The 26997-nt window shown below is 42.4% G+C and overlaps 1 long non-coding RNA gene across 1 annotated transcript; it reads left to right on the forward strand.

The window, feature by feature from the left end:
- Window positions 1-3: 3 nt before the first annotated feature.
- Window positions 4-25179, forward strand: LOC124979158 (uncharacterized). Its single transcript, XR_007107636.1, has 3 exons — window positions 4-51; window positions 1193-1343; window positions 25051-25179. It is a non-coding gene; the product is annotated as an uncharacterized LOC124979158 (long non-coding RNA).
- Window positions 25180-26997: the final 1818 nt, after the last annotated feature.

A 26997-nucleotide genomic window follows, 5' to 3' on the forward strand; every position in this document is an offset into this window, starting at 1 on the left:
TGCACATACTCATCCGGGGAGAAAGGAGGAGAATTCCACTGCTTCTGCAAGGTATTCTTCTGGATCGTGCATGAGTACGTTCCAGGCAGGGTAAGCCCAGTGGGCATGCACTCAGAGCTGTCCCCAGACAGAGGCAGCTGGAGCAGGATAAGGGTGCAGAGGCCTGGGGTCTGACACATTCAGCCTCTTGTCTTAGAACTGGGGCACTGAAGCCTGAGAGGACTGCAGAAGGTCTTGTATTGATGGCTAAATCAGAGTTGTTCAAGTTCTCCTGCCTTCCAGTCCACGAAGGTGACCACAGTGTGGGAGGTAGGAGCTGGCCTGTCCTTGTGTGTGTGTTAGAGTATTTGGAGTGTCATATAGCTGACCAGCAAATGGAGCATGGACACAGCCCTGCCTGGAAAGTTCTCAGGGGTTTCATGTGCCTAGGATAAAGACGGTTGGGAAGACCAAGCCCAGAGAGCCCAGGCTCCTGTCCCAGACTTTGGACAGACTCAGAGCAGCCCTGACCCTGCCAAGGAATAATGCTGATCACTCCCAGGAGGTGCAGGGGCTGGTGGGACAGTGCATGCCCTGGGCTGTGGCAGGGAGCGCTGGGGCCCAGGCAGAGCAAGGATGATGAGTAACTGGGCTACACATCCAAGCTAGAGCCACCCCAAACCCCAGAGCAAACCGCCTCTGAGCCTGCCAGCCGCAGCTGCCAGAATAATCAATACCCATTGTTCTCCCAGACAAGCGCTCCCTTGCTCTCTGGGTAGCTGCCTTCCAGGGGTTGGCGAGGTGTGGGCTTACCTCGTGTGGCCAGGCAAGGCTTAATGGGATCTGTTCCCCTAATTGCTCCACCCCTCACCTGGGGCGTGGGGTGAAGACAGCTGCCCAGCTGGATCAGGGCAGAGAGCCAGCAGCAGGCCTACGTGGACTCGAGTCCTTGAAAGCTGGGTGACCTTGGCCTTGGGTCTCTCTGCTGCTCCAGAGGGGTAATCATACGTGGCTCCCACAGTCTCATAGCCTTGAAACAAGGGGTGTGAAAATTCCTGGGAAAAGCGCTGAGCAGGAATGAAATGCAAACTGCTACGGCTCTTCTCTTTGTGCTTAGGGCTAGGAGTGCGGCTGTGTGGTGGTACAGGCCTGAGGACGCACCAGCCTTCTGTCAAGCCTGTCCTCTCTGAGCTTCAGTTTCTTTGTAACCCAGGGCCAACGAAGGTAGCCTGCAAGATCACTGGGGAAGCTGGAATTGCACGTGCCAGATCTTAGCACGGGGGTCACGAAGATGGTGAGGTGGACCTGCACGGTGTACAGACCCTGGCCACTCTCGGAGGACCCTTGCAAGGCTGCTGAGCAGGGTAAGCATTACAGACATAGGCGCATCCTCTTTGGGCTTAAAGGCCCAGGTCAAGACACACCTTTTCGCGAAGCTCTCTCTAATTCATTTCCCCCTCTCCGTGGGCCCCTCCTCTAAATGTCCACACCTCCTGTACTCTATTCCATTCTTTTCAGTTCTTAATCATTGCAATGGATAAACAAAAACAAAAAACAACATAAGATTAAAAAAATAATAAAGTCAAAAAAGTAATAGAGTCAAGCAGATCTCAAAAAAAAATAATCATTGCAATGGATTTTGCTATTGGGGCGGGAGGGGATGCTCAGCATATTTATCTCCCTTCTTATTTGAGAGTAAGACCCTATCATGTGAGTACTGGCAGGAGATAAACCACCCACCGCAGAAACAGAAGGAGGTAGATGTTCCCTTACTGTGTTTCTGGGCACATGGACCAACGCTTGGCTAAAAAGACCCTGCCAGCTAGCGATCGGGCTCTTGAGGGGGAGACATGATATAAAGGGCGAGTTCAATTGCATGCCCCATGGCAAGGCTGCTCCTAGTGTCCAGCCATGGAGAGGGCAGCAAGGTTTTTGTGGCTATTACCCCGAGGACTCTGGGGGCATGACCTTGGATGTGTTTTTTGCCCCTGGGCTTCCCTGGGTTCCTGTCCATCTCCTGAGTCTGTTCTGTCATCCTCCTGCTGACACTGGGCTCCCCAGTAGCCAGAATTCAGTTTCTGTGGTTTGCACCCAATATACACTTTTGCCTTTGCAGGACACCAACTTTTCCAGGTGAGCCCATAGCCTCTTCCCACTGAACTACGCCCCCAGGAGGCAGGCAGGCTGAATTACACCCTGGTGCGTCTCCCAGTGAATGCCTCCTGGTGAAGGACAGGTGGAAGAGATGCTGGGACTTGGCTGTCAAAAGCAGTTGGCATAGGATCTAGGTTCTGCCACTCTCTGAATTTGGGGGCTCTGAGCAGTTATTTAATCTCCATGAGCCTTGGTTTTTCTCATCTGTAAAATGGGCATAAAGATACATACTTCCTAGGTTCTGCAGGTAGATTGCGTGTCATGACAGGAGGACAGAGTGGGCTGCTTATAAACCAGTTGCTTATCTGGGACTGGACTATGAATGGGGACAGGGGATAGGGGACAGGGTGAGGCTCCAGGATGGGGCTGGGGACCTGGTTCTGAGGAACCATGGCAGACGGAGGCAGGGTGCCTGGTGATTAATTCTGGTTTTCTCTTGGTTAGATTTCCATTTTACCATCTTTACTATTCATGTCATTTCTTTTTAAAGTTTTAAATATTTTTCTTGTGCATTGCTGTGGGTAGAACACAGAGCCTTGCTCCTATTGGACAAGTGCTCTACCACTGAGCTATACCCTCAGTCCTTGCATTTTTTTTTTGGCAATTCTTTTTTATTGAGATAAAATTCACATAACATAAAATGTACATATTAAAGTGTACAACTCAGTGGTTGCGAGTATTCTCATGGTGTTAGGCAGTAATTACCACTATAAAATTATAGAACATTTCCATTGCCCCAAGAAGAAACCATCTACCTGTTAGAGTCATTCACACCTTACATTTTTAAACAAGTAATTAATTGTATATATTTATGGGATTCCATGTGATCTTTCAACACATGCTTGCAGCATGCACTGATCAATTTTTTAAATTTTATTTTTTATTTTGAAGTCTCCAGGGGCTTAAATTGCCTGTCCCCAACCAAAACAGGAACCCCTCGAGGAACAGGACTTTGCATGTTTCATCTCTGTACCCCTTGGAGCATCTAGAGCATGGGAATTATTTAATAAATACTTGATAGAGAGATTCTAATTCTGCAGATTTAATAGATCTCAAAGAAGTTGTCTTCAGAGAGGATGGTCTGTTGGAAGATATTTTCCTCTAGAAAAATTCAGTACCCTTGTGTATTTTCAGCCTCGGCCAGGAGTTGGGAATAAAACCAAGCCCATGGAACAGGGGGGAGACAAATGAGTATTGACTCTCCTTATGGAGTCATCTGTGTTAAAAGAATAATTTTCAAATGCATCATTTGTTCAGCACATCCCTCATGCCAGGTATATAGGTGAGTGCCCTAACTGCCTCTCTGAGTTGTTGTTATCAACCTGGTTTCACAACAGCGGAAGCTGGGGCTGAAGGACCTGCCCAAGTTCATACAGCAAGTCAGTAGTGGAGATAACATTTGAATCCAGATGTGTCTGCCCCCAAATCTAAGACCCTGATTGCTGTTGTGTGTTGCTTTAATAGAGGCAGACTCTGGGTTTTTGGGAAGACCAGAGAAGGGACATGACCCTTGAATTGGTCAAAAAAATTCAAGGAAGGAGAGGAGGTGTTGCTTGAGTTGGTATTTTTTAAAAAATAACACAGTTCATAATGGATATTTCCAAACTTCCGTTAGTGAAAAGAAGATCTGAACTGAATCTTTAAAAAAAATTTTTTTAGTTGTAGATGGACACAATACCTTTATTTTACTTCTTCATTTTTATTTGGTGTTGAGGATCAAACCCAGTGCCTCACACATGCCAGGCAAGCGCTCTACCACTGAGCCACAACCCCAGACCCCTGAACTGAATCCTTAAGGAATGTGGCGGAATGGAGGAGAGATGCCTGCTGGAGCTTGGGTAGTCGGGCCGTGTGTGCTGTGGGGCTCTGGCTGGCAGGTGGGTCCTTAGAGTGTGAAGTGTAGGGAGAGGTGGGGCCAGAGTGGTGGGCACCTGTTGGGAACTTGAGTTACTTAGACAGAAGATGACTGCTCTGTGACTGGATTTCCACCCCCTGATTTGGGGCAAAAAGAAAATATGTGTACATGATACATGGCAGATGAAGGAACTTGGTATTCTGGAATTTCCCCAGCAAAGGAGAGGTCAATAGTTTATTTCATCTTGGCACAGCTGGGTTCACAGGTGAGGTCTGCTGTCTTTCGGCACTGATGGTTCTAAGCGAGGGATGGGGACCTGAATCATCCCTGTAGAATCTTAGTGTGCCACACAAGTCACAAGACTTCACGAGAGCTGGAACAGGCAATGGAGCTGGGTGTGGCCCTGGATTTTATGGCCAGGGTCCGTGGGCAAAGTCATTTTCCTTCCTGGCTTGTTTACACAACACAGGTGGTTGTGGCTTGGATTTAAAACAGTTTTATAGTTGGCTGTAATTTTTGACATTGGAAATGTCCCCATATGTCATATAGCAGTTCAACTTCCTGAAGAGCCAAGGAGAAAATTCCTCGGGATGCTTATGGCAACAGAAGTGATCACTATGCCAGACCACTGCCAACATCACCATCGGCCTGGCCTATGGTCAATTTTGCAATGTCCAGACTAATTATGAATTAATCAATTCACTCATCCATTTATTTGTTCCATTCATTCAGTTCTTATTTTTGACCCTGTGTTTGTTCTGATAATTCTCTTGCTCCAATGTCCAGGTCTCTCAATCTAGATGAAGAGAAAGGAGGAATGGCTAAGAAGCTAAGAAGGAAAGTTCTTTGAACTTCCCTTTTTTTTTTTTTTTGGTACTGATAATTGAATCCAGGGGCACTTAAACCACTGAACCACATTCCCCAGGCTTTTTTATGTTTTATTTAGAGATTGGGTCTTGCTGATTTGCTTTGTGCTTTGCTAAATTGCTGAGGCTGGCTTTGAGCTCATGATCCTCCTGCCTTGGCCTCCCGAGTCGTGTGCACCACAGAGCCACTCTGACATTCCTTTTTAGGTTCCTTCACTGCCTTGTCTTTCTCAGGCCTGGCTTCATATATCATTGAACAAGGAAATGCATGAGACAGAGCTTACTGAAACTCCACTAGGACGGTGGTGAGATCTCTCACGGCTTTTCTTTTTCTTTTTTTTTTTTTTTTTTGCGGTGCTGGGGATTGAACCCAGGGCCTTGTGCTTGCAAGGCAAGCACTCTACCAGCTGAGCTATCTCCCCAGCCCTCTCACAGTCTTCTTAAGAACAAGTTGGAGGGAGCTGACGTTGGGTGCACCGGCATTGCCTCTTTCTGCCATATGTCTTTGGTCTGTTACTTACTATCTATGATCCTCCATTTCCTCAGCCTTTGGTGTAAGGATAAAAATCTCTTCTGTGTATTAGGTGTACATTGCCTGTCACAGTCTATGGCAGGGACACCACATGTGTCATCCTACTTTGTCTCACAGTGACCACATAAGGGTATCCCATGTGAGTGGACTTTATCAACCAATCCTTTCCTTTCATCCAAGAGGAAGCAGAACCTGGAGGCGTGATTGCGAGTCTGTGGACACAGGGCTAGTTAATGTCTAATTGGGATTCGAGCAGAGGTGGTGTTCTTACATGCTTCACCTTACTTCCTGGTCACGGGACTCTTGACGATGGCATCACCTAATGCATAGAAAGTGCTGTGCACAGTGCCTATCGCCTGTGGGAGCTCAGCCGGTGTGAACTGAGGTCATTGTTATTTGATAATCGGGTGGAGACACACTGAGTCATGGCCTTGCTCAGGCATGGATAACTAAAGGCCAGTGGAAAATGCTGAGGACATCTCTAGAGGCAGCCCTTACGCCTGCTTGGTCCTTGTCCCCTTCCTTCCCATTATATTTCATTGCTGGAAGGAGATTAGCATGTGTGCACTTCTGAGCTTTGTAATGTCATGAAGCAGGTGGGAACCAGGAACAGAAAATGAATGATGGAGTGAATGTAAATCCAGTAAGATCTCAGCAGGTGGTAACGAAGAACCAAGTCTAACAAGATCAGAGTCAATAGGGTCCGGTTATTGTTCTGCCCTTATGGTTCAGGTCAACCTCGTATGCATTTGTGGGGTTCTGCAGAGGATATTCTGTGTTAAATGCTGACAGTGAGAATTGCAGTGGAAGTGGTCCAGAAGATTCTTCTTCCCCTCTAAAATGTGGCGGCACAAGTAAAGGACACAGCCTTCCCCTTCTGTCTTCCTTGCCACGATGGACCAATTGGCTGGGTTTGTTTCCTGCCAGTCTCCACATGGTCTGGCCTGGAGATTCATGGCTCCTCAGCCGCTCACAGGACACACACTGAGGACCTCTGGTGATAGGTGATAGTTGCCTTTCTTCTTGACTGACTGCCCCATTGCACACAGCCCCATTCAATTTGGACAGAATTCTTCACCTTATGATTTTTGGTGGGAGGCTATTATTGTATGCTCGAATTATCCCATTTTGACCATTAGGGTATTTATTTATTTATTTATTTGGGTGCTGGGGATGGAACCAGGGCTCCATGCATGCTAAACACATGTTCTGCCACTGAATCACACTCCCAGCCCTTGGGATCTGATTAGTTACTTTACTTATTATTATTATGATTATCTTTGCAGCACCAGGGAATGCAGCTGGGGTGCTCTACCACTGAGTCACATCCCCAACCCTTCACTTTATAAATTTTGAGACAAGGTTTTGCTAAGTTGTTGTGGCTGGCTTCAAACTTGCAATGCTATTGCTTCAACCTGCTGAGTAGCTGGGATCACAGGCGTGCACCACTGCCCAGCTAAGTCAACAGATTTTTGAGTTAAACCATCTTTGCATTCCTAAGACAAAGCCCTTTGGTTGCTCTGTATTGTAGTTCTTTTCATACGTACGCATTTAATTTGCTAAAGTTTTGTTGAGAATGTTTACATATATATTTATTTACATATATATTTTCATATATATTTTACATACATATTTTCAGTAGTTTCCTTGGGAGTTGTTGGTTCGTTTTTGATATTAGAGTAATGCTGATCTCATAAAATAAATTGGAAAGTATTCTTTCCTCTTTATTTATTTTTAAATTTTTTTGTTTTAGTTGTAGATGAACACAATACCTTCTATTTTATTATTCATTTTTATGTGGTGCTGAGGATCGAACTCAGTGCCTCACACGTGCCAGGTAAGCACTTTATCACTGAGCCACACCCAGCCCCCTTCTTTCCTCTTTAATATTCTGTAAGATTTTGTAAAGAACTAATATTTTTTTCCATGTTAAATATTTTGTAGAATTAGTTGGTGATACATATGGGTCTGGAATTTACTTTGTAAGAAGGTTTTTAACTAAAAATCCAATATATATTGGGTTTTGGTAATTTCGGTTTTTCAAGGAATTTGTGTGTTTCATCTAGGTTCTTAGATTATAATATTCCTCTCTTATTATTTTAATACCTGCAGAATCTGTATTGATGTGATCTCTCTCATTCCTGATATCAGAAATTTGTGTCTTCGGTTTTTCCTGATCAGCCTGGCTACAGGTTTATCAATCTTGTTGATTCAGTCAAAGAATCAGCTTTGATTTCACTATCTTTCTCAATTGATTTTTAGTGTTCTGTTTCATTGATTTCTCTTCTGATCTTTATTATTTCTTGATTTTACTTTCTTTAAATTTACTTGCCATTTCTTTTCTGGTGCCTTGAGTTAGAAGAAGTAGGTCATTGATTTGTGACCTTGTTTTCTAAGGTGGACATTTATTCTTGTACTTTCCCACTTTTGGTGTGTCCCACAAAATTTGATGTTCAATGTCTTCATTTTCAGTCAGTTTAAAAAACTTTCTAATTTGAATTGTAGTTACTTACTTTCCTTTCCCATGAGTTATTTAGTTATTTGTTTGGCTTCCAAATATTTAAAAATTTTCCAGAAAGTTTTCTGTTAAAGATTCTTAATTTAACATCTTTGTGGTCAGAAAACCTACCTTTTCTGATTTGAAAACTTTTACATTTATTGAGGCTTGTTTTACAGATCAGAATATGGTCGATATTGGTAAAAGGAATTGTGTTTTGGTACCAGGGATTGAAGTCAGCTGTATACTTTCTATGTGTTCTATCAATTATTGAATAGGGGTGTTGAAATATCCAACTATTATTGTGGATCTGTCTGTTCTTTAAGTTCTATCAGTTTTTGTTTAATATGTACTCAAGCTGTGCTGATAGGTATGTGAATATTTAGAATTATAACATCATCTTTTTAAAAAAATTATTTTATTTTATTTATTTGTTTTTATGTGGTGTTAAGGATTGAACCCAGTGCCTCACAAGCGCCCTGCCACAGAGCTACAACCCCAGCCCTATAACATCATCTTGATATATTGATCCCTTTATCAATAAGCAGTGGACTTTTTATCCTTAGTAATATTATTTGCTTTGAAATCTATTTTTTAATCTGATAATACTAGAACATTTTACTTTCTCTTGAGTGGTGTTAGCATGGCATGTCTTCTTCCATTTTTCTACTTGTAACTTATGGTTACAGTGCAGTTCTTATAGACAGGATGTAGTTGGGTCTCACTTTTTTCTGTGGCGAAATATATACAGCATTCACCACTCAAACGATTCAAGGTGTATGATCCAGTGATGTTGAATGTTTTCACAGTGATGTTCGGCCATCATCGTTATCAAGTTCAGAGCATTTTCAAAACCCTAAAAATAGAACCGTATTTCCAGTAGCAGTCACTACCCACGACCCTCCCCCAAACCCTGGGACCGCTGGTAACACACTTGTCTCTGTGAACAAGTTTGGTTACTTGGTTTTTGAGTGATAAAATATTTTCTCACAATGTTCAGTAACTTTGTTAGAAGGCATCTTGATGTTGGCCATGCAGGTTACTTTGCCTCGGTATGGGGTATGTTCTTTTACTATGAAGTTAGTTATAAATTCTTTTACTATAAGAAAGTTTTCTTGAATTGCAGATTTTAGCTTCTTTTTTTCCGTTGCTTTTATGTACTTACATTTATGCTGAATCTTCTTTGCTTATCTTTTACATCTATCACTTTTCTTTGAATCTTTTTAAAAAATCTGTTTAAATATTCTAAAAACATGTTTCCTGTCCATCTTCCATTCAGCTCAAGACACTGTTGTACTTGTTCTTTTGTGTTTCTTCCAGTTTAGCCCATTTAAAAAATACCTTTCCTCTTTTCTAATTATAGCCTGAGTTCCATCACTGCTTTTCAAATTTTCCTTTTCTTCCAAAACTTCATCTATAAGATTTTCTATCTTTTTTTGGTGGAAGGGCGAGTATCAGGGATTGAACTCAGGCACTCGACCACTGAGCCACATCCCCAACCCTATTTTGTATTTTATGTAGAGACAGCGTCTCACTGAGTTGCTTAGCGCCTTTCTTTTGCTGAGGCTGACTTTGAACTCGTGATCCTCCTGCCTCAGCCTCCCAATTCCCTGGGATTACAAGCATATACCACCATTTATGAGTTTTTCTAATATTAATTAATTTTGTTCTTTAATTTAAAAAATCATTGTTCATAATTTATTTTACTTTATTTTAACATCAGATAATGATTTTATCCTTTTAAACATATATTTTCTTTGTATAGGGATTGAACCCAGGGACGCTTAACCACTGAGCCACATCCCCGGCCCTTTTTTTCCTATTTTTATTTTGAGACAGGGCCTCACTGAGTTGCTTAGGGCCTTGCTAAATTGCTGAGGCTGAGTTTGAACTCATGATCCTCCTGCCTCAGCCTCCTAAACTGCTGGGATTACTGGGGTGCACCACTGTGCCCAGCAATACAGGTCTTTCTTAAGTGCTTTGTTGCCTTTGTTTCAGCGTGGGAGACATTCATGTCTTGTTCTTATACATTCTAATATATTGTTACAGTACTCCTAACTCTCCTCTTTACTCAGAATGGACTTCTTCTGGGACCCTGATTACTTTCTGCTGCTCACTTTTCGTAGACAACGCCTCTTCTCTTTAGGATGGTAGGCTGTGCTGTGACGCCTTAGCACTCTTGCCTCCGAGCTGTCTCTTGTGTTGTTTGCACAAAATGAAGAAAAACGGGGCCTCCTGCTTTCTGAGATCCACCTACTCTGCTCTACTCTATCTGAAATTTCTTTTTCCTTTGTTTCTATTTTCCCTGTCTTACTTACTCTGAACTCTGCTGCCATCTGTTTCTTCTTGGTGTGGCCCTCTGGTGAGAGCCTTGCTTTGTTAATGTCATGAGTTTCCAGGGCCCACGCTGCTCCAGCGCCAGCACATCCATCAGTCCTGGTTCCACCTGCTCACGCACTTATTACATCCTTCAACACCTTCCCAGTTTTTTTTTTTTTTTTTTTTTTTGGGTGCTGGGGATCAAACCCAGGGCCTTGTGCTTACAAGGCAAGCACTCTACCGACTGAGCTATCTCCCCAGCCCCCACCTTCCCAGTTTTAACTGACCTTTTCCAATTGGCCCACAGTGCTCGCCAGTCAGTTCCTGGTGGTGCCTTAGGGCTACTCTATCTATATAGCTACCCAATGTCCAGGTCCTTCCCGTTTCTCTCTGCACAGATGACGCTACCGTGAAGTTCTTGCAGCTGCCAGTATTTTGTTTCACTCCCTCACATTAGGAGATTCTTGGGGAGACCTTATTACTTAGTTGGATTAGAAATTGTCCATGGGTCTGTAGTTTTGCTATCTTAGATGCACTGCTTATTTGGCATTATTTGGGAATATTAAAACCTCCATCATCATCTAATGACCATTTACTTTTTTTCATAATTTAGCTAGAAGTATGCTTATAAGAACCTGGATGGAATCTCAGTGTATTTTAATTTTCATTTCTCTAACTGCTAAAGTTGTTGAACATTTTTTTCATATATTTTTTGACCATTCGTATTTCTTCCTCTGTGAAGTGCTTGTTCAGTTCCTTTGCCCATTTTTCAACTGGGTTTTTAGAAAACTTGGAATGGAACCACCATTTGACCAATTTATCCCATTCCTCCGTTTATACCCAAAGGACTTAAAATCAGCATACTAAAGTAATGCAGCCACACCAATGTTTACAGTAGCTCAATTTCACATTAGCCAAGCTCTGCAACCAATCTAGGTGTCCTTCAACAGATGAATAGATAAAGAAAATGTGTTATTTATACACAATGGAATATTACTCACCCATAAAGAAGAATGAAATTATGGCATTTGCCCGTAAATGGATGGAACTGGAGAATATCATGCTAAGTGAAATAAGCCAGTCCTAAAAAATCAAAGGTTGAATGTTCTCTCTGATATGTGGGTGCTAACCCCCAACAAGAGAAGGTGGGAAGGGGAAGAATAGAAATCCATTGAATTAGACAAAGGGGAATGAAGAGAAGGGAGGGGAGAGGAAGGGGAATAGGAAGGACAGTAGAATGAATCGGACTTAACTCTTCCATGTTCTTATATGAATACATGACCAGGGTAACTCTGCATCATGTGCAATCACAAGAACAGAATCCTAATTAGAATAAGTTATACTACACGTGTGCATAACATGCCAAAATACATTCTACTGTCATGTATATCTAAAAAGAACAACAACTAAAAAGAACGTGGGTGCATGCAGAGGTTTATAATTAACTGTGAGTGTGAAAGGAGTGACCTCGCTATCAAATGCATGGCTGAAGACTGCGATCTCAGGCCTCATCAAAGATCCGAGCTCTAGTCCACAGGGAGCGACAGTCCCGCCTCCTGCACTTGGGTGGACCTGGGCTCGGCAGGGCACTGCATTCTGCTCGGGCACCATGGTTTTAAGAGATACTCGTTGGGAAGCGAGCTCAGGAAGGAAAGGCAGCTTGAAACCATGCTACCTGAGTAAGGAAATAGCAGGAAAACTTAAGTGGGACAGGATGAAGATGGGGTGCCAGAACCCCATCACCTTCAGATGCTTGATCATGAGGAAAGCAAGCAGGCTTCTCTCACCCCCTGCGTGTCTACCCCTTGGTCGAGATAGCAATTTCATCAGGCTTAGAGGAGAAACTTCCTTCCGGTTGCAGGCTGTTCATTCCCTCAGCAGGATGTTCGGAGGATGGGGTAACCCTCCATCACCTCTAAAGTCTCTGTAACTCTACGGCAAGCTTTGGGCTTTCCTCAGCTTTAAACCCCAGCAGTATTATTAAACTTTAAAGATGTGTCTAGCATTGTATGTGGTGCTACTGAAGCTTAAGGTTAGTTGTGGGATTAGAGAAAACTCAAGAAACAGACGTTACTCTCCAGCAAGTCATGATCTAGTTGATAAGATTTGACAAATGAATCCATGGATTAAGAAGCAAAAAAAAAAAAAAGAGTTAACAGCTATAATTTTCTAAGTGCTGTTCTATGCAGACACTGTCTAGTATAACATCAAACCCCTGCAGCAATCTTTTAAGCTAAGTGTTGTTATTATTTCCACTTGATAGCTGAGACTTCAAGAGGTGAAGTGAATTGTCCAAAGTTATGTAGCTAGAAAGTAGCAGAGGTGGGTTTCAAGTACAGCTCTAATTGTCTCCAAATCTGTGCTCTCAAACATTTCAGTAGGAAAAAATTTAGATTTAAAAAAAAAAAAAATTGGTACTTAAGACCCAAGGGTAGCTGGGCATGGTGGGGCACACCTGTAATCCCAGAAGCTCAGGAGGCTGAGGCAGGAGGATCTCGAGTTCAAAACCAACCGCAGCAAAAGCAATGCGCTAAGCAACTCAGTGAGACCCTGTCTCTAAATAAAATACAAAATAGGTCTGGGGATGTGGCTCAGTGGTCGAATACCCCTGAGTTCAATCCCTGGTACCAAAAAACAAACAAAACAAACAAACAAACACCTCTAAAGGTAAACCCAAGGGAAGGAAAACAATTGACGTGAAAAGAAGACTTCTTGCCTGTCAAGTCCTCTACAACAGCCATCTAATTCCATCCTTAGAAAAATAACAATAAGTACCGAGTCATTTAACCTAAAGGATCAGCCAGGATCTAAGCAGAAGTTAGAACAACACTGACTATTTTTACAAAGAGAAATTAATATAAAAAGCATTAACCTGGTATAAAGTTGTTAGCTAAGTAACTGAAAACTAAGTTATGGTGGAAGTGATAACCCCTGGAAATGGCCGGTCTCCTGTGGTTGGAGGACCCAGGGAATTATTAAATTTAAGGCGACCTGGTAGCACCACATCTGTAATTCCAGCCGCTTGGGAGGCTGGGGCAGGAGGATCATAAGTTCAAAGCCAGCCTCAGCAATGGCAAGGCCCTAAGTAACTCAGTGAGACCCTATCTCTAAATAAAGTACAAAATAGGGCCGGGGATGTGACTCAGTGGGTTCAATCCCTGATACTCCCCCCAAAAAAAATTTTTAAGAGTTTGGTGGAGAAGCCAGGTGGAGTTGAGACCTAGATCTTCAAGGGGTAGTAGGAGAGATGCTCATGGTGATACTACCGTTTACCAGTTCTGCTCCCTCTAATGTTGAAGTCTGAACACTAGAGAAGCAGCCTAGGCAAGCATATTAAGCAGGTTTTATTTAAAGGTGATAATACAGACTTCTCCCGGGAGGAAGAAGGGAGCCATGGCTGATGTTCTAAAGTCCCAAGAAGTGAACGCACCCTACATTTTTTATAGGTTAAGGTCTCTTTTGCTCTCCAGTTCTCTCCCCCCTTATCTCTCCTTCCTGCCTATGTGACTAGGCCTGGTTTTGCAGATGAGATGCAAAAAGTGAACAGCAGATGGCAGGGGGAGGGCCAAAGTGATTCAGCCAGGCAAGGGCCCAGGGGGCATTAATTAGCAGCTCCTCGCCCGCATTCCTTGATAAGGGCAGGGAAATTTGGTAATCAATGGGCTCCGGAGATCCTTGACATTCCATTCTCCCAGGGGCAGTCTCCAACTTCCGGAGGCAGATGACTTTCATGGCCTCCATTTCCTCGATTTGACCCGATCCCCTATTTCTACACTAACTGCCTGTCCCCAGTTCTGGCTTCAATGGGGGCTGTTGTCTCTGAGGTGTGACCCCAAAAAGCTGGTCCTACAAAACCTTGAAAACTGCAAACTAGATTCAGCTGCTGCTACAGGGAGGACACTGCTGCTGCCGAGGTGAAGTATTGCACAGGCTGTGGTCACCAGAAGAGAGAAAGGAGATGTGAAGCACCCATCGGCCCGCCCGCCCCAGCGCTGAGCCTCCTGCTGGTGCCCCTGCCGGCTGAGCCTGGTGGAGAGCCAGTCCAGAAGGCAGATGCAGGGTGTGCAGAGTCCACCCTAGTCCACCCATCCAAGCGTGGGAAAAATGGGTGGTGACGAGACAGGATGGAGATTGAGAGAACAGAAGACACATGACCCAGGTTCCAGCCAACGCTCTTCCCCGCGCCCGGGCTTCTCTAAGGGCCGGCTGCTTTAGGACCTCTTAGCTCACTTCTGCGGCTCCTGTCACTTCCCAAACAGCAGGTCCTGCCTCACTGGCCGCACGGCTTGACCCGGGCAGACATGGAGCTGGGGCGTGTTCCAGGAGCCCTGGGAGTGCCCTCTTGGGGCTCCCCACCATCCCTGGAATCTCTCCTGCCACGTTCCCTGGCCTGGCCCCATCCCCCTGTTCTGGCAGGCCCATCCTGGCAGGGGTGACTGCCAGGCATCTGCCCAGCCTGTCTGGATGCTGGAAACAAAGAGCCCCGCTTAGCCCAAGCCACCACCTGCCTGCAGAGGCCTCAGGCGCCAATGGCCTGGACGGGCCCCAGTGCCAGCTTCCCGGGAAGCAGGTCTGGGTGGGGCGGTGTTCAGGCATGTCTGGCTCATGTTCTGAAGGAAGGAATGCTTGTTCCAGGGACAGGAGCCCTTTTCTGGGGCTGCAGTAGGTGAGGGGCAGCTCTTTGTGGCTCATCTGTCTTGTCCTGCCACCCAAGAAAGTATTTACTGCTGTTCATTTCTTTTTTCATCTTATTATGTTTGCCTTTTCTTTTCAGTAGTTTTAAATTTTTTCTTTGGTAACATCGATTGGCTGCATGCTGGGCCGCAGGCATGGTGCACGCTGAGGAAACAGTGGCTATGGAGGATCCAGCTTTTCCACCTGGAAGGACTTAAGAGTCAAGCACAGGGCACAGAGCACAGTGAGTGAGGAGAGGGGACAGGCTTGGATTCCATCCCTTCAGTCCAAGGTGTGCAAACATGCAACTTCAGCTTTCTGTAATTCACATTTATTTCTGTTTTGAGACTTCATTTTGTTGGAAGAGCAAGTCATTAAAAAAAAAAAAAATCACAGTTCCTCTGAGGTCTCATGGGGTCTACTGCTCAGTTGCTCTGGGGGAAGACAGAACATGGACGCTAGGCGGGTTCCAAGAATGAGCTCCGCGGACAAGTGGAGGGTAGAGTGGTCAGGTTTATGTAAAGCAGAGAAAGGCTCCCGCAGCGCGGGAGGGGTCCCAGGGAGGCTCCTGCTGACCGTCTTCTGTCTAGGGGTTTTCATGGGCTCCATTTATCCCTGTGGTTGATTGGTGGAATGATACCTAGAAATAGGTTTCAGAAAGGGACCCGTCAACTCTTTCCTTTTTTGTTTTCTTTAGAAAATCTGGAGTAAAATGATTTCTAAGCCTTAATCAGCACAAGGGTGGGCGCACAGGCTTGTAAGAGGAAGTGTTTTTCAGGGAATACTTTGTGTTGGCTGTAGTTAGGAGCTATCAAGGGATGATCCTTGTGGCTAGGACCAGCTGGAGCCAGAAGGGTGAATTCCCAATCTTCTCTTCCTGTTTCTCTTTTGAGACCCTCTTCCTGGCAGCCTGGGGTGGTCTGTCTTCCCATCTCACTAGTGCAGTGGATAGGTTGCCAGGAAGCCAAGGAAGATACACAGAGGTGGGATATGAGAGCTAGGGTTTATTGAGAAATGCTTACTGGGGAAGCCAGTGACAATGAGCTGGACAGACGCTTTGTCAGAAAGTCTGATGGGCTGGACAGGTGTCACTCTGTGGCAAGCGGTGCCTCCAGGACCTTGCCAGAGAGTAGCACCTATCCCTCTCCATGCTTTGTCCAGAGGTGGCCACCTGGACAAGTACTTTCCTCTCCATGGTGCTCTGGTCTGGTCCATTACCACAAGGAGGGGGTCGTGTAAGTTAGGCACAGAAGCAGTGCCGTCATCGGCATGAGCTTGCTTTGCTTCTTGTATGACCAGCATCCCAAGGAGCAGCTGACCTGGAAGACTTGTAAAAATGCAGCTTTCTACGGACAGCACTAACTTGCCCTACTTCCCAGCACACATGGAAGAAGGCCAGTGTCCTTCAAGAGAACACGGATCTAGACACTCCAGCCCAGACTGGCTCTCATTGTTCTCTTGACTTGGCTAGGTTTTGGGGAACAGAGAGGGGCATTCAGGGACATGTTGTTTTAGTGCCCCCCTTTCTTTAGAAATGACACAGGTTTCCCTTCTTTTTTTAGGGTGATGCTTAGGCTCTGGGAGGCTTAGATGGCCTCATAGAATCTGAGGTATTCCGCTGAGGCCAGAATTCTCTTGAGCCCTCCAGTCTGCCTCCCGAGCGCCTGCCTCCTCTACGCACACATGTACTTGCACATACATGTGTGTGCACGCACACATGTTCACATCAGTGGTCCTCATCCCCACTCTGCATCATCTCTGTGTCCATATTTCTCACTGGTGTCCCTCTCGCTGCTAACAACACAGAGCGATGTGAATTCAATACATCAGGACACATCAAGGAAGTCACATTGAGGTGGTCACATACTGGACTCAAGAGATGGAAACTTGTCATGCTTTTCTTTAATCCTTACCAAGACCCATTAAAATAGCTATGTGGTCATTCCCATTGAATAGGTGAAAAAACTGAGGTTTGGAGAGGTGAAGGGATACATCCACCTCCATACAATGGGGATTCTATCAGACCCCAAATCTCTTTCAGTTGTCGTATCTTGCTGCCCTAGTGTAGATCCTGATGCCCCAGAAGGTCCAGATCTGGGAAGGGAATGGCCACAGGGTTCCGTGGTGTCGTTCCTAGAACACCTAAGAATAGTTTCTCAGGACTTGGGCTCAATCTTTTCTTGCCCTTCTAGACACAGGGGTCAGGAATTTCTGCAGGAAGAGTCAGAGCATCAAATGACAACTCCCCCGGTGTGTAATGACAGCCTGGTGTTGCAGAGGAAGCTGGCAGAATAGGCCCAGGCACCCAAACCACCAGAAAATGGAAGGGGCTCAAGTCTGTGGTTTTCCGGATGCATGAATGGACAGGGGTGGGGAAGGATTGGTGACCGGGTCGATTCAGCTGGAGCCTTAGGGGAGGGATGGCATCTGTCCCTCCTTCTTACCCACCCTGTGTCCTTCAGATGAACTCTGCCCCTACCTTGGAGAGGGAATCCAGGGGTGGCTGAAGGTCCTCTCGGTTCCAGCACTCCTAGTGTAGACATGATAAAGAAAAAACTGGACTGTGAATCCCAAGGCACAATCTCTCTAGGGTCTGGAGCCCAGAAGTTTCTAAACTTACTAAGTAGGTGAAACTCCTGTTAAGAACAAGCAAGGGACTGGGGTTGTAGCTCAGTGGCAGAGCACTTGCCTAGCACGTGAGGCATTGGGAATTATCCTCAGTACCACATAAAAACAAACAAATGAACAAAGAAAGATATTGTGTCCATCTACAACTAAAATTCTTTTAAATTAAAAAAATCAGCAAAACATCAAAATTGTGATCGCCATCAGGCTTTTAGTACACAAGGTTTGATAAGAAAAATAAAGAAGCATGGTTTGTAGTTATATTTTTTAAATGAATTTATACTTCTTTACCTCAATAGCATTGAACTACTTAGACTGAAAAATGGGCAATGAGTAGACAGGCGTGATGTTATTTATTCACAGCAGAGACAATTCTTGGAGCAGATACAAATTCATAGGCTAGTTGCAATCAGTCTCAGCCGCCCTGCCACAAGAAGGGCCTTTCCCAGTGCTACCAGGCCCCCGCGCCTCTCTGCCATGGGCCAGGGGCCTTAGTTGGAAGATTCTAGTGACATGCCTTTCTGAGCCTCTGTGTGCCCTCAGGCAGGCGTCTTGACCCTCGGGAGCTGTGGTTTCCTTCTTCTTATCTGGTCATGGGGGTGCTGGGATTGAATGAGATACTGGCCACGAAGCAGTTTTCTGGGAAGATGTGAGCTTGCGCCTCAGGAGCTATTGCCCTCTTATTGTTTCAGATAGGGACAAATCATGTGCTTTTTATTTCTATCATTCTTGAGCCATTAAGAATAGATGCTTCAACTTTCCTACAAGCACCTTGACTACAAGTCAGCTAAGACTCAGTCACCATTCTGAGATTAGGGATCGCTTGTTTTTTTCTTCCACCTCATGAAAGACTGGATCAGGACTCAGGTGCTCAGTTAGATGGGTAAGTTATCAGAGCCACAGGAAGTTGGTGGAGCTAGAGGGGAAAGTAAGCTTGCCCAAGGAGATGCAGAGGCCAGCTGTCATTTATTTCTCCATCCATCCTATTGCCAAGACATCTCATCTGTCCTGCTGCCCATTCTGAGCTGGCTACGTGCTGGGCATGGGAAGCGTTGAAGATTCGTTTCCAGTGCCACACAGTTCTTTATCTGGGGGAGGGGACCCAGACATGCTCAAAGATTATTATTATACCAAATGAAGCACGGGCACCGTGGAGAAGTGGGAAGGGGCACCTCACTCAGCTGTAGGTCAGGGAGCTTCCTGGAGTTGACAGTGGAGCGCACCATAAAGGATGAGCCACCTAAGATGGAAAGAGATGCAGGAAGCATGTTAGAGGTTAGATCTGGAATGTTCCCCTAAGCCTCAAGCATTGGCCCCCAGTGCAGAAAAGTTAAGGGGTGGAGTTTTTAAGAAGTAAATAGATGATGAGGGCTCCAACCTTATCTGTGGAATGAGTGATCAAGAGCAATGAAACAATTAGTATAGCTGTATCAAAGCTACATAGAGATATGGAAGATAGAAAAAGATCCAACCCAAACTTCCAGAAATAAAGCGGCAATGTCTGAGATCTAAAAAATACAGTTTCCGGGATTAGTAACAGATTAGACATTGCAGAGAAAAGGGTCGTAAACTTGAAGACAGCAATAGAAACGATGCAAAGAAGAAAAGAATAGAAAAGTGCATCAGAATGAAATATTAACAGGCAAAACGTAAACAAAAGTAAAAGTAGAATTCTGTACCTAGCAAAATATATTTTAAAAATTAAGACAAAATAAAGGATTTTTTCAGACATTAAAAAAACTGAAAGAATTCATTACTAGCAGATCTGCACAAGAAATATTAAAGTCCTTCAGGAGAAGGAACATGATGCTAATTGGAAATATGAATCCACACAAAAGAATGAAGAGCAGCAGAAATAACTATATGGATAAATATGTGAAATTTTAAAAATTATTTGAATATATTTAAGGATTATTAGCAAAATAATAATAAACAAAATAACAACAATATGTTGTGGGATTGATTACATATGTATGAGTAAAATATATGACAATAGTAGCTTAAAGTCTGGGAGGGAGAGACAAAGTTGACTACTGTTACGTTTCATAGTCTATATGTGAAGAATAATAATATCTGAAGCTAGGTTATTTTAAGATAAAAATACATACTGTGAGCCCTGAAGCAAAATCAAGGGGAGATCAGTAGAGTAGAGGAAAAAGACAAGGTGGAAGAAGAAGAGGAGGGAAAGGGAAAAACTGGGGAATGATATTGGCCAAATTATATTGTTAGAGTGTGTGCACGTACAGATATATACACATAAATTCCACCATCATGTACAACGACAATGCATCTATGAATATATGGGAAAATAATAAAAGTCATTGTCCAAGGGGAAAAACAAACCCTGAAGCAACCATTAAAATAACAAAATAAAGGGTTATTGTGAATAAACCATCAAAGGAGATAAAACAAAATCATAAATAATATTGTTAAAACTATTAATGTTAAATAATCAGGAAAATGACAAAGGAACAAAAACATAAGAGACAAATAGAAAATAGATAATAAAGTGATATATGTAAGTTAAAACATATCAATGATGACATTAAATTGTGTGATTTAAACATTCCAATAAAAGCAGACATGATCGGATTGTACATAAAGGTAAGTCTAGAGTTTACGCATATGCTGCATGTAACGAGCATGCTTTGAGCATAATAGCACAAGCAGGGTAAAGGAGAGATGGAAGAAGACATCCCATGGTAACACTAGATGACATGGAGCCCGAGTGCCTCTTTTAGTAAGGTAGATTTCAGAGCAAACACTACGACCATGGGTGTAGAAAGTCATTTAATAACAATGGAGTCAATTTTTCAAGAAAGTCAATTTTAGGGGCTGGGGATATAGCTCAGTTGGTAGAGAGCCTGCCTCGCATGCACAAGTCCCTGGGTTCAATCGCCAGCACCAAAGAAAAAAAGGAAAGTCAATTTTTCAGTTTTTCAATGTTTATGCATCTCACTGCAGAGCTTCAAAACATACAAAGCAAAACTTGATAGACTTCAAGGAGAAATAATAGCCACCTCTGAAGTGGTAATCAGAGATTTGAATATCCTTCTCTCAGTGATTCATATCAAACATAGGAAAAAACAAACCCAGGAGGATTGTAGAAGTACAAAGTACTATCAACCAACTTGATCATACTGATAAAAAATCTCCAGCCAACAACAGGATGGCAGAATATGCTCTTTTCAAGTTCTTGGAGAACATTTACCAGGTAGCTCATATTTGAGCCATGAGTTTCAATACATTTAAAAGGGTACAGGGCCAAGTCATGTGTGGTAGACAGAATAACAGCCCCCCAAAGTCTATGTTCTAATCCCTGGATCCCTAGAATATGTTAGGTTACAAGGAAAAGGGGTGTTAAGGTGTTAATCAACTACTTTGAGATGGGGAAATTATTTGGGTCCAAAGTAATCACCAAAATCGTCATTAAGTGAAAGAAGAGAGGAGAGAGAACCAGAAAGATGAGAAGAACGTGATCCGACATGTATTTATTTATTTATTTAAATCAAGTATTCTGGCTATGAAGCAACCTGTTTTAATGTTGATTTTACAAAGTCACCCTGTGAGGGCTGAGATTGTGGCACAGTAGTAGAGCGCTTGCCTAGCATGTGTGAGGCCCTGGGTTTGATTCTCAGCACCAAATACAAATAAATAAATAAAAGTTCATAAAAAACTAATTAAAAAAAAAGTCACCTGTGAGCCGGGCATGGTGGTGCATGCCTGTAATCCCAGTGACTTGGGAGGCTGAGGCAGGAGGATCAAGAGTTCAAAGCCAGCCTCAGCAAAAGTGAGGTGCTAAGCAACTCACTGAGACCCTGTCTCTAAATAAAATACAAAATAGGGCTGGGGATATGGTTCAGGGGCCAAGTGCCCCTGAATTCAATCCCCGGTAAAAAAAAAAAAAAAAAGAAAAAGAAAAAGTCAAGTTGACTTAAGCTTGATAGATACCACAGAGTGGTTTCATAGTGTCTGCAAAGCAGACCAGATAAGAAGAAATGAATTAAAGGTCCCTGTGATGAGCCCAGACAGCAAATAAAGAAGTAGAAGAATCGTTGCCCTTATGCCCATGAGGATTGTTTCCCTGAAATGTACTGTGATCAGTGTAATACCATGGGGAGAATAGTAAAGGATAAATTAATATTGCAGAATTATAGAAGAATCTCATCCACCAAACAACGTTAATGTAAATACTTGCATAATGGTTTTTCCTTCACTTACGTGTTGGTACATTCCTTTTCCCGTTTACAAAGGAAAAGTAACCAACCCTTGCCCTTACTAGTAAATCAGCTTCCTTAAAAATGTACTTCTTTCATCAACACAAAATTCTTTCCTTACCATAATCATTAAATATAAAACATTGAAACTTTGTAAAAATAACAGAATTAAGATTAATGAATCAGTTAAAGTGAAGACGGCAGACTTGAACTGGTGACAGTTCCCATACTGAGGTTTTTACATGCATCATAGAACACTGGCCTCATATTTTTTTTGAGTTTTGAAGGCTGAGGGCAAAACATACACCAGAGTTCTAAGCCCTAATTATTAAGTTCTAAGTCCTAATTATTAAGGTAATTTATTGTATGGATAGTCTTCACCTCTTGCAAATTTGGCTTCTTTATGAACAATGAGTGCAATGAATTAGATGAATCTAAGATGTCTTCCAGGTAACGTATGGTACACTTTCTTCCCAGTGCATCTTTTTGAAAGTGAAAATTCTTGATAGAGCTGACAACTAACCTTGTTCTCAGAAAACAGTTACTAGCCAGTCAGGTAGGCACGCTAGGAAGCAGGTAGACAAGGTAGCCCCAGGACTCTTGAAAAGCGAGGGAATAGAGAATGAGTCAAAATGGACTCCTTCTGAGAATTTCTTAGGCGTAGGCATTTCTTTAAACCAAGTGATTTTCCTTTAAAAATTCTTTTCATCTGATTACAAACACAACACAGTTTTGTCAAAGTTTTAGAAATTAGGAAACAAGTGATCCATCGAAAGAAAATTACCATTCATTTCTCCATCCATATACAATAATGATGTGACCAATAATAATCAGCAGTAGATCGGACCGTGCCCAGGCTGTCTTTTGGATTTTATAAGGCACTCAATCTTCAAATCAACCCAATATGTACAGATATTATTACCCCACTTTATAGATGAGGAAAACACTTTTGAATACATTAATGAAGTTCCTTTATTTTTATACTTTAAAACACACTCAACAAAAAGAGATAATTGTGTTTCCCAAATTTTATACTTTTTTGACTTAATATATCATAAAAATTTCACCATGTTATGAAAGCATTCAACAGCTCATTACTCATTTTTTTTCGTATTATACACAATTTAAGAATCCACTTGTTAAATACTTACAAAGAACAAATGTGCTCTGCCTTTGCCTTTGGGTGAATGCATGCAGTCAACCATTTTTCTTTCCATTGGCTGAGATTCTTCCAAAAAGAATTAGTATTTTGATGATGGCAAAGCCAAGCGTGGTAAGGCCCTCACATGTAGGCCTTCCAGTTTTCATTCATTCCTCTTTTCATCAATCCATTTTGCAATACTCACTGCCCACTTATGATGTGTCCAGGTTGTGCGACACCCTCCCTGACTTCACAGAGTGTAAAATCCAGTAGGGGCAGAGAAACCAGAACTTGAGTGAGACATTAGTGATGTTTGAGCTAGAACCACATACTTTGGGGCAAAGGTTTTCAAGCTTGAACATGCAATAGGATCACCTGAAGTTTTGTTAAACCACAAGTTGCGAGGCCCACCCCATATTTTCTGAATCAATAGGTCTGCAGTGGGGCCTCAATTTTATTTTATTTTTTTTTATCTCTAACAAGTCTCCAGGTCTCATTGAGGCTACTACCCTAGGAAAAGTTAACACTTTTCTAAGTCTCAGTTTTTATACTTACAGAATGGATGTACCTCACAGCAGAACCAATGAGAAAATGAGCTTGGGAAATGAAAGTCATTGGCCAAACATGAGATGATTTCTGTAAACAACTGCAGTGTAAGTTTGAGGAAACTGGAGGTCACTGTAAATGTGATGGAGAATCTCTAACAGTGCTAATAAGGCTATGAAGTTCAGTCAGTGACCAGCACTTGAGCATCTTTTATTCTTTTCTATAATTAAATAAAAGTATTTCAGATTGCATAAGTAATAGAGATTGAAACCCACAGGACTTTTGTTTGTAAGTTGTAAGTTTCAGTCTCACCATTTTACTTGCCCATTTTCTGTTGCCCATAGATTGAACACTCGTGGGGAGGAGGGTTCATGTATTTCCTCTCTCTCTCCTACAACTGTCCATTGCTTTTGCTCAATTAATTGTGGCTATGCCAAAATAAGGAAAAAGAAAAAGGGGTGATTCTGTGAAAACAGAAGAGAGAGCAATGAGTGCAGAACATTACTGGTTTTAAAGATAGAGAAGAAAGCTGGAGAATTGTAAAAACCTCTAGAAACTAGAAAGGGTAAGAGAAGAGATTCTCTCTCAAAGCCTCCAGAAGGAAGGCAGCCCTGCGGACACGTTGAGATAGCCCAGTGAGACCCACATCAGACTTCTGAATACGAAACTGTGAGGTCATCAACTTGTGTTCTTCTGATCCACTAAGTCTGTGGTAATTTGTTACAGCAGTCATAGAAAACTAATACAGCATACAAGCGTGCTAGAATTGAATTAGAAACAAATAGCAAAAAACCATCAAGTGCTCACAAACTATATAATACAATCCATAGATCAAAAAAGAAATAAAAGGGAATTTCAGAAAGTATTCTTAACTGAATGGAGATTAAAACATATCAAAATCTGTGGGGGGCTCCTAAAGCAGTACTGAGAGGAAAATTTATAGTACTAAACAATTTTACTAGAAAAACAAAAAGGCCGTATTATCAATGACCTCAGCTCTTGTCTTAAAAAACAAAACAAAAACAAAAAGAAAAACAAAATTTTTAAAGAACAAATTTCACACTGAGCAAATAGAATAAAGGTAATAATAAAGACTAGAACATAAATCAATAAAATAAGAGACAGAATAAAAAAGGTGATTCTTCAAGAAAAATTGATAATATGGATAAACTTTTAGCTAGATTGATCAGGAATAAAAGAAGATACATTACCAATGTTAGGAGTGACAGCAGTAGGATGCTGTTCCTGCAGTTTCCACAGTTATTGAGAGAATTAAAGGAAATATGACCAACTTTATGCTAATAAATTGAAAAACCTAGAGGAATTGAATAAGTTCCTCGAAGGACACATGACCTTGACTCATTCAAGGAAGAATAGATGACCTTCAGAAGCAGGTGAATATTATGTAGCCTATATTTAGAAAGCATTTGAAATTTGGTTAAAAACCTTCCCACAAAATACCTTGCCAGGTTCAGGCTTCTCTGGTGAATTTTACACTTAAGGAAGAAACAACACTAGTTCATGAATGATTCTGAAAAACTGAAGAGGACAGAATGCTTCCCAATTCATTCTGTGAAGTCAGCATTGCCCTTAGTATTTTTAAATTTCATTTTTAATTTTAATTTTTAATTTTTATTTTTTGCAGTGTTCGGGATCAAAGCCAGGACCTCATGAATGCTAAACAAATGCTCTACCCCTGAGTGCATTGCCAGCCCCACCTGGTTTAAAAAAATAATGAAGACATTGCAACAAAAGTTATAGACCAACATTCCTCTTAAATATGTATGTAAAATATTTTTGGAAAAATTAAAGTGAACATAACACTATTCAAACAGATCTAGGTTTATTCCAGGAATACTAGGTTGATTTAACACTTCAAATCAATCAGCATGATTTAAACAGGTACAATGAAAACACTTTTAAAAAAATCTACCATCCATTTCTGATATTTCTGCAAGCTAGAAATAGAAAGAAATTTCCTCAGAGGAAGGGCACCTACAAAATCCCACAGCAAATATCATTCTTACTCAGAAAAGGCTGAATGCTTTCACCTTAAAATCAGGAACAAAAAGGAGTTTTCTGTTTTTTTCTCTATCAACTGGAGGTTCTAACCAGAACAATCCCTAGGCAAAAACCCTAAATCCAAATCAAACAAACAAAAAAAGCATCCACATCAGGAAGAAAGAAGTAAAAATGTTTATTCCTTTATTTGTATTTGACATTATTATGGTCTATGTAGAAAATCTGATGGAATCTATGAAAAAGTTACTAGAAGTAATTAGTAAGTTTGCAGAATGCAAGATCAACATACACAAATGAACTATTTCCATATGCCGGCCACAGTCAGAAAGATGAGCTAGAAGGTATGCAAGATCTCAATGCTGAACACTACAAAATATTGAGAGAAATTAAAGAAGACCCAGAGAAGTGGGGTGATATAACTTGGTCATAGGAAAAGTTGATATTATTACGATGTCAATTCTCCAAGCAGCAGCCCTTTTTTTTTTTTTTTTTGTACTGGTGAGCTCCATTTTCTAGAACTCATTGGTTTAAGAAAACTGAAAAAGCTTATTTACAATTCAGCACTGAAAAGAAAAAAAAATGTTGTTATTTAGTTTTCCATCACTAACAAATACTGGAGATAAATCAACTTATTCAGCTTCGGTTCCAGAGTTTTCAGACCGTGATTGGCTGGGCTCGTATTTGGACTGGGGCAAGATAGCACATCATGGAGGGGACACCTGGCGGAGCAAAACTGTTCACCTGTGGCCAGGAGGTGAGACACAGAGAAAGGAAGGGGAAGGGACTGGTCCCACAACCCCCTTCAAGGTACACCTCCAATAACCCCAAGACCTCCCACTAGACCCCACCCCCAGAAGTTTCCACCACCTTCCAATAGGGAGCACTGAGCCTTGGCCAGAGGCCCTGTGGATCACACTCCAGACTCAAGACATAGCGAGTGCTGACCTACGGTTTGGGGAAGAAACTTTCGGGGCAAATCATACCTACCCAAAGATAACTCACCTAGAGATGTCTTTCTGTGTAGCTCATGGCTGGAGCACAAAACAAAGTTAAGGGTGAAGAGAAAGCAGCTCAGAGAAGATGAGAAATGGGTTCACCATCCAGTAATTTGCTCAGCTGAGAAACTATTTACAGAGATATCAATTGATATCATTTTATGGTGATTGGAAAATGAGAGCTAAAAGAATTGTGAATGACGGGCCATTCTCAAACTAGGGCATTTCTTTTTGCTATTTTTATTGTAAGGGGAAAGCTTGCAGAAAGACAGGTTTTCTGTAGAAAAATTTAAGAGTGAGGAAAAAAGAAACCATTTTTTGAGTAAACAGAGCTTTCTAAATGACATCTCATCTTAGTGAATTGTTCCAAGTTAGGTGCAATTGTAAAGCTGAGACTGTGCAGACAGAAGAAGTCAACTACCATCCACAGCAGAAGTCAACCACGGTCCACGGTGGGTAGGCCCAGTGAGAAGGCCCAAAGGAGTCCACTGTTGTGGTTGTTTTCATCAAAGAAAGACCAATACGAAATGTATATAGAGAAATGGGTGAAAGTGTAGATTAACAGAATGATACTG

The sequence above is a fragment of the Sciurus carolinensis genome, chromosome 3 (assembly GCF_902686445.1).
Source record: "Sciurus carolinensis chromosome 3, mSciCar1.2, whole genome shotgun sequence".
NCBI lineage: Eukaryota > Metazoa > Chordata > Mammalia > Rodentia > Sciuridae > Sciurus > Sciurus carolinensis.